This window comes from Crinia signifera, chromosome 1 (assembly GCF_055691185.1).
Source record: "Crinia signifera chromosome 1, ASM5569118v1, whole genome shotgun sequence".
NCBI lineage: Eukaryota > Metazoa > Chordata > Amphibia > Anura > Myobatrachidae > Crinia > Crinia signifera.
Genome location: NC_139217.1, coordinates 203298380 through 203305614, shown reverse-complemented (window position 1 = coordinate 203305614; position 7235 = coordinate 203298380).

Sequence of the window (7235 nt, the reverse complement as noted above, 5' to 3'; positions counted from 1 at the left end):
ACGGCTAATATACTGTATTTTATAAAAATTTTGTAAAATTGTATTTTTATAATAAGTTATACAATTTTATGAATGGCGAATAAAGTACCTTAAAAATGATTTTAGAATGTTTCAAATAAATTTGCTATAATATCATTTGTATTTATTCCCCAATTTATGTATACAATGAACGAAGCCATTCAGAACCAGTGGAGACTCCCCAAACCAATAGAAAAAAATGGTTTGCTGCTTGGAACGCAAACATTCCGGGTCCGTGGAACGCAAAAACTGGAAGTCCGGGTCCATGACATGCAAAAACGTCACTTCCGCTTCCGGCGGGAGCCGGAGAGACGGGAAGCAACGCGGAACGGCAAGAGAAGGTTCTGCATACACCTGAAGAGACGGACCGGACACTTAAACTGTGGGGAGGACAGACACTTCACTTCCGTTTCCGGTGGGAGCTGGTTAACGGAGTGAATATAGATCAGCTGTCTTTCGTTTTGGCTTTTAGAAAATGTGGACTGAATCTCCTATGTATGATGTACCGTATTTTTCGGACCATAAGACGCACCTGACCATAAGACGCACCTAGTTTTTGGGGAGGAAAACAGGGTGAAAAAATATTCTGAACCACAGTGCCCAGGTGCAGTCACTGCCACCCAATGCCCTGGCATAGCACTATAAAATAATAGTGGACAGTGGTTTTACAGCAAGTGTGGTATTATACATAGATTCATGAGATGAGAAGCCCCTACAATAACCACATGCAGCAACTGTGCATGTACACATGGATAGGGAGTTGAGCAGGGTCACAGGCACAGAGGAAGTGGGGTAGTGGGGGACAAGGTGTCACATACAGGGGGCTCAAACAGGGGGGTGGTGGTTACAGCGATCCTTGGGCACTCACCAATCTGTGAGGAGAAGCTGCAGGGTAACAGGGAGGCTTGAGGATCCAGGGACAGAGAGAAGGCTCCAGTACCACAGTGCTGCCCAGCTTGGGGGACTTGGAAGAACAGATCTGCTTCGTGCACACTGTGGCTGCGGGAGGTGCCGCTTCCCCATTGATTACACCCCTGCCGTGTTCCTTTAAACAGCGCTCCAGACGGGAAGCGCTTGGCATGCTGCGCTGCTCTGACAGACACTAGAGGTCATACAAACCTCTAGTGTCTGTCTCCTGTGCAAGGCGGCAGCCATCTTTGATGCGGCCACCACATACAGAGACTACGGCACTGGCTCCCCTGTCAGCGCCGCAGTCTGAGGAGAAGGGAGCTGGTGATCATTCGGTCCATAAGACGCACATAGTTTTTCTCCCACATTTTGTGGGAGAAAAAGTGCGTCTTATGGTCCGAAAAATACGGTAGGTTTAGCCGGTTAGGTGAACCCATGTCTGGAATTAGGACCACCCCTATTAGGGGTATAAATATAGGGACATTTGGTTTACCTCCTCATGCCTTGAAAAAGAGACCTATTGGTCTTGAAACGCGTTGGTGAGGAGGAATTTGGGTGGACCACTACAGACCTACATCGAGTGGAGCTCTCAGGGATGCCTGGACTTTGTTACACCTGCCTTTGTTGTCTGCACTTGTGTTGTGGACCAACACACTCGGTGAGAGTCTGCTGTGCTAAACCCAGATTGTAATGTTTTATTTGGAATAAAAACGGTATTATACTATACCAGTTTTCTTCTTTTATATATTGTTTGGACCAACATCGAACCTTTACGGTGACGTTACTGCCCACTAAGGATGCATGAGATGTCTACCCTAAAAAAGTAGACCACCTTAATGGGTACGAGTCAAGTTTAAATAATATCCTGGAAGAAGTTATTATATGGTGTTCCATACTGTACTGCACTATTGTGTGTATCTTTTTTTATATATCGTCTGGACAAGCATTGAAATCCCTACGGTGACGTTACCGCCCCTTAAGAATGCATAATATGTCTACCCTAAAAAAGTAGACCACCTTACCGGGTACGAGTCCAGTTTAAACCATATCCTGGATAAAGCTTTATTAATCACTCCAGTGTTCCATACTGTTTTGCACTATTGTGTGTTTTCTCTCTCTTTTCCTTTTTGAGTAAAACCAAGGTCATAAGGAAAAGAGCGAATCCTGTCTGCGCCCAGAAACTGTCAGTATCTCTTCTGTGTATATTGTCCCCGTATGATTGGTGTTTTCATACCACTGTACAATTTCATAGGCTGCGACAAGCGCAGAGGTTTCCTTCAAAACTGTTTCGCTATCTGGGGAATATATACATTTTATTCAAGTGCAAATAAAGAATACATTTAAAAACATCAATGAAGCCTGTTGAGCATCCCTCTTTGTATAGAAAAAAGTATTCGGGTGAATATACAAGAAAGAAGAAATAACACAAAAATATGTTCCTGATGACATACCCTACACAGCACCTTCGGTATTGAGCAGTCTTTTCCATTGACACCATGCATTAGAGTCAATTGCACTCCAAGCATTGTTTCTTTAAGCTTACCCACATTCAATATATGTGACGATTGTTTATCAGGTGCAATATTTCTGGTGTTTTTATGTATTTGTTAATCTTCTTTGACGTATTGATTGTGCATGGCATGGATAAGGCAGTGTTTTGCGTGTTAGTTTTCCCATTCGGGCTACTTCGGAGTCACATCAATTTATTGTATGGTGTGGACTTGCCCAGTGCTTAATTCATTGTTCTTCTGATCTTGCAGGCCATGTATTGTGCATCATCACTTACTCTAGATTTATATTCACTTTGTGAAAGATTTGTCCCCTTTTTTAAAAAAACAAAAGGTCTTTGACGGCTTGTGGCAAGATTATATATATATATATATATATATATATATATTCGAAAGTCCTGATTTGTAAACCAGAGAGAGCACTCACCAATTTGCAGATAAAATAGATGCTTTTATTAGGATCGTAGAGTCATGGTCGACGTTTCGACCCCCGAAGGGTCGTTGTCAAGACAGGATATGCTTTTCAAAGTTTCACCCAGGTAAGCCAAGCATACACTGAGTCTGCCAAGGTGCCCCATATATACCATAGCCAATCAGGGAAAGGAACTCCCACTAGTTAATTATTCATCAGGTGCATACAGCGACTCTAATAGGCCACAGTCATCAGACTGCGCCTGTGACGTGAATCAGCAACCAACCACCTTCTAGCCATAAGATAATAATAGCAACCAGTCATCTCACATACAACAAAACACAAGAGAAGCTTAGTATAAGTGTATACTACCATGACCTCCGAGATCGTGTAGATACGCACTCTGCCGCAGCACCATCAGCGTCCAGGGCCGCACGTAGTCACACACAGCACCCGGACCCGGAAAGTGTGCGTGTCAGCTGCGTTCCACCCGTCCCGGACGGCGGATTGGGTAGTGAAGTCAGCTGGGTTCAGTCACATGATGTCCGTCCACCCAGTGTTAGAGCTTGCGGTCCATTTGCGTGTCAGCGGCGTCAGCCTCAATGGACATCAGCAAGTTTGTTATTATTTCAAAAACTGGACGTACTTATAAAGAAAAAACACACAACATGTAACATATATTGTTTGACTATAATATGTCTGGATTCAGACCACGAACGGTTAATATGTTGAATCACCGTGTCAATACTACAGAGTCAATAAAAGCATAATTGAGGCCAATAGTCATCCAGGGGTGTTCAGATCAAACATACTTATAAAGTAAAAACATACAACATATAACATATATATGGCCAGAGGTGAGTGCATCGCTCACTTGAACAAAACAGCACTGGATATTGTAGGACATAGACAGCACGCATAATAAGAAAAAATGGCACAGGAGGGGTTGCATAGATTCACCCACGGGGTTTAGGATGGGGCATATAGTATAGGGACAGCTATAATCATTCAACTACGCCAGGTAATGATAGGTGCACTATGGCAGTATATACAGATATCACACCAATAATAGAAGTGTTATACAAGATAATGCATCACATGTATATATTAAAAATCCCACATGGCCCCCCACATGCCACTGGAAGAGCCGTGGCAAATGATAGGGGGTCATGTGTGATATGTCTACAGACCAGTTGCCTACCAATTAGACTAACTATTGCAAAAACACATTAAGGGGGTTATTCTCATTCAACCCATTAGGGTCGATGGTGTTGAGTGTAAAGATCCATCGTGCTTCCTTCTTTTTGAGGATTAATTCTCTGTTGCCACCTCTAGGTAATTTAGGCACATGATCAATTAACATGCACCGAAGAGATGACGTCTGGTGCTTAAGTTTGAGGAAATGGCGGGCGACAGGTTTGTCAGAGTTACCAGTTTCGATGGCAGATCTTATAGACAATCTGTGGTTCGCCATCCGATCACGAAAGTTACGGGTCGTAAGTCCAATGTAATAAAGTCCACAGGGACATGTGAGCATATAGATCACATGGTCCATCGTACATGTGAGTTTATGTTTGATTTTGATTTTTTTGCCCGAATGTGGGTGGGCAAAGAATGATCCAGTAAGCATCGCTCTGCATGTGATACATGATGTACATTTAAAGCACCCAACTTTATTGCTTCGGAGCCAAGTATCGGTGGTAGGAGATGGTTGTACAAGAGGGCGCATCAGTAGTTGTCGCAGATTGGGTCCCCTCCTATATGCACTCATCGGTGGTGGTGTCCGCTCCAATTTAAGTGCTGGATCTGTGGTCAATAAAGGCCAATATTTCTTGATGACTTTATTGGCAGTGTTAGAAGTGTGGTCATACGTGCTCACATAGGTCATCCTTTCCTTCTTTCGCTGGTGTTGTTCGGGTCAGTGACTCTCTGCATGTCGAGTGTATGCCTTGTTGATACATCTGTCGACTGTTGTGGTGGTGTACCCTCTCTGGAGGAATCGGTCCCTCATTTCACTTATTTGTACTGTAGCTTGTTCTGGAGAGGAGTTAATCCTGAGGACCCTTAGGAATTGGGACACAGGGAGGCTCTCCTTGAGGGTCGTGGGATGCTGGCTAGTCGCTCTAAGAAGGGTGTTGCGATCAGTCTCTTTTTTATATAGAGTTGTCCCCAGTCTGTCGCCATCACGGTATAAGGTCACATCGAGAAAGTTAATCCTTGTTCTGTCAATATTAAACGTGAATTTGACTGGTTCATTTAAGGAATTAAGACATCCTATCATAGACTCAAACTCTGCCTTGGTGCCTGACCACACAATAAATATGTCGTCTATATACCTGAAGAATTTTTGTATTTTGTCACCATAGGTGGTATAGATAAATTTGTTCTCAAATGCCGCCATATAAATATTGGCGTATGCCGGCGCGATATTGCTACCCATCGCGGTCCCGTTGCATTGACCATAATAATGGTTACTGTAAACAAAATAATTTTTTGTCAAGACAATGTTGATCAGGGATAATAAAAAGTCTATGGGTGGCTGAGTATGCGAGGACGCCACTAAACTTCTACGAATTTCGTCCATCCCAGCTGTATGGGGGATGATAGTATATAGGGACTGGACGTCCATGGTTGCCAACCAGGTATCAGGGTGGATGGCTTGTATATCTTTAATTTTTGACAAAAAGTCCCCAGTGTCCTGTATGTAACTAGGGATCTTACACACCAACGGTTGCAAAAATTGGTCAACATATACCGCAAGCGGCTGGAGAACCGACCCACGTGCCGATATAATCGGTCGACCTGGTGGGCTCTCCAGTCGCTTGTGTATTTTGGGTAAGGTGTAAATGATGGGTGTGGAGGGATGATCCACTGTCAAAAAATCCGCGGTTTTTTCATCAATCATGTTACATGTCTTGGCAGTCTGGACTATCAGATCTATGGTCTTCTTGATGGTCACTGTGGGGTTACATGTCAACTTAACAAATGTACTGGTGTCAGAAAGCTGTTTAATGATTTCTGCGTTGTAATCTGACCAGTCTTGGACTACTACGGCTCCGCCCTTATCAGCAGGGCGTATTACAATCTGCCGATTGTTTCTAAGTTCGGTTAGGGCCTCCCTTTGTGGGTTGGTAAGGTTGTAAAATTGTGGTCTAGACTCAGTCAGTCGATTCATGTCGGCATTAAGCATCCGAGAGAATGTTTTTATGCTCTCATTTCGAGAGCCTGGGTCAAAAGTGCTCTTTTTGACACATTTACTCTGTGCAGTAACCTCAGCTGAGGTCTCTGGAGGAAAATGCTCACGTAATCTAAGTTTTCTACAGAATTTATAGTTATCAACCGTCCAGTCAAATGTATCATGTCGACATGTAGGGACAAATGACAAACCAAGTGACAGGACAGATGACTCAGCTTCCGAGAGGGTGTGTGATGATAGGTTAAATATCATATTTGATATTTCCGCGGTCTGCCTACCTTTCTTCCCCCTCCCCCGTCGCGTATGTTTCCTCTGCCTCTTCCTCTGTGGGTAGGAGGAAGGCCAGGATCTAAAAAATCACTCCTATTACTTCGGTGATCAGAATGTTCACTTTCTGAGGATGATGCAACAGAGGAGTAATCGGTGTACTTGTGATCTCTCTGCTGTCTATATCTAGGGGGCCGTCGACTACCACTATATATATATGGAGAGAATACCCTTTCAATGCGCTATAAGAAATATATGGGCAGCAACTAAGTAGGTCCCCCCTGTTAGTGGGGGAAAGAGGGGAGAAAATGGCAGACGATGTACAAAGTGCGCCCTCCTAAAATGTATCCACCACCAATAGAACAAAATGGTGACAATGTGGTCACAATACAACAGATTTAATATATATATAAAATAGATAAAATATAACAATAAAACAAATTTTTCATCTGTGTGGAGTCAAGGTTTCTATAACGGTCAACATGCACAGATGAAAAATTTGTTTTATTGTTATATTTTATCTATTTTATATATTAAATCTGTTGTATTGTGACCACATTGTCACCATTTTGTTCTATTGGTGGTGGATACATTTTAGGAGGGCGCACTTTGTACATCGTCTGCCATATATATATATATATATATATATATATATATATATATATATATATACACACACACACACATAAGTTACCTGCACTAACGGCCATCTTCAATCAACTCTGTGGGGTGTACCTTTAGAGTGACATAATATATGCCTCAATAAAATATCCACAGGATCTGTAATAATCCAATAAGGGCACTCACCAAAAATAAAAAGATCAATATTTTAATGGAATCTCTCAGAACAATTTTACTTCATTGTAGGTCAACTATTCGGCCACTAGAGGGCCTTTATCAAGACACAGCACAGCAGTACGTCCTC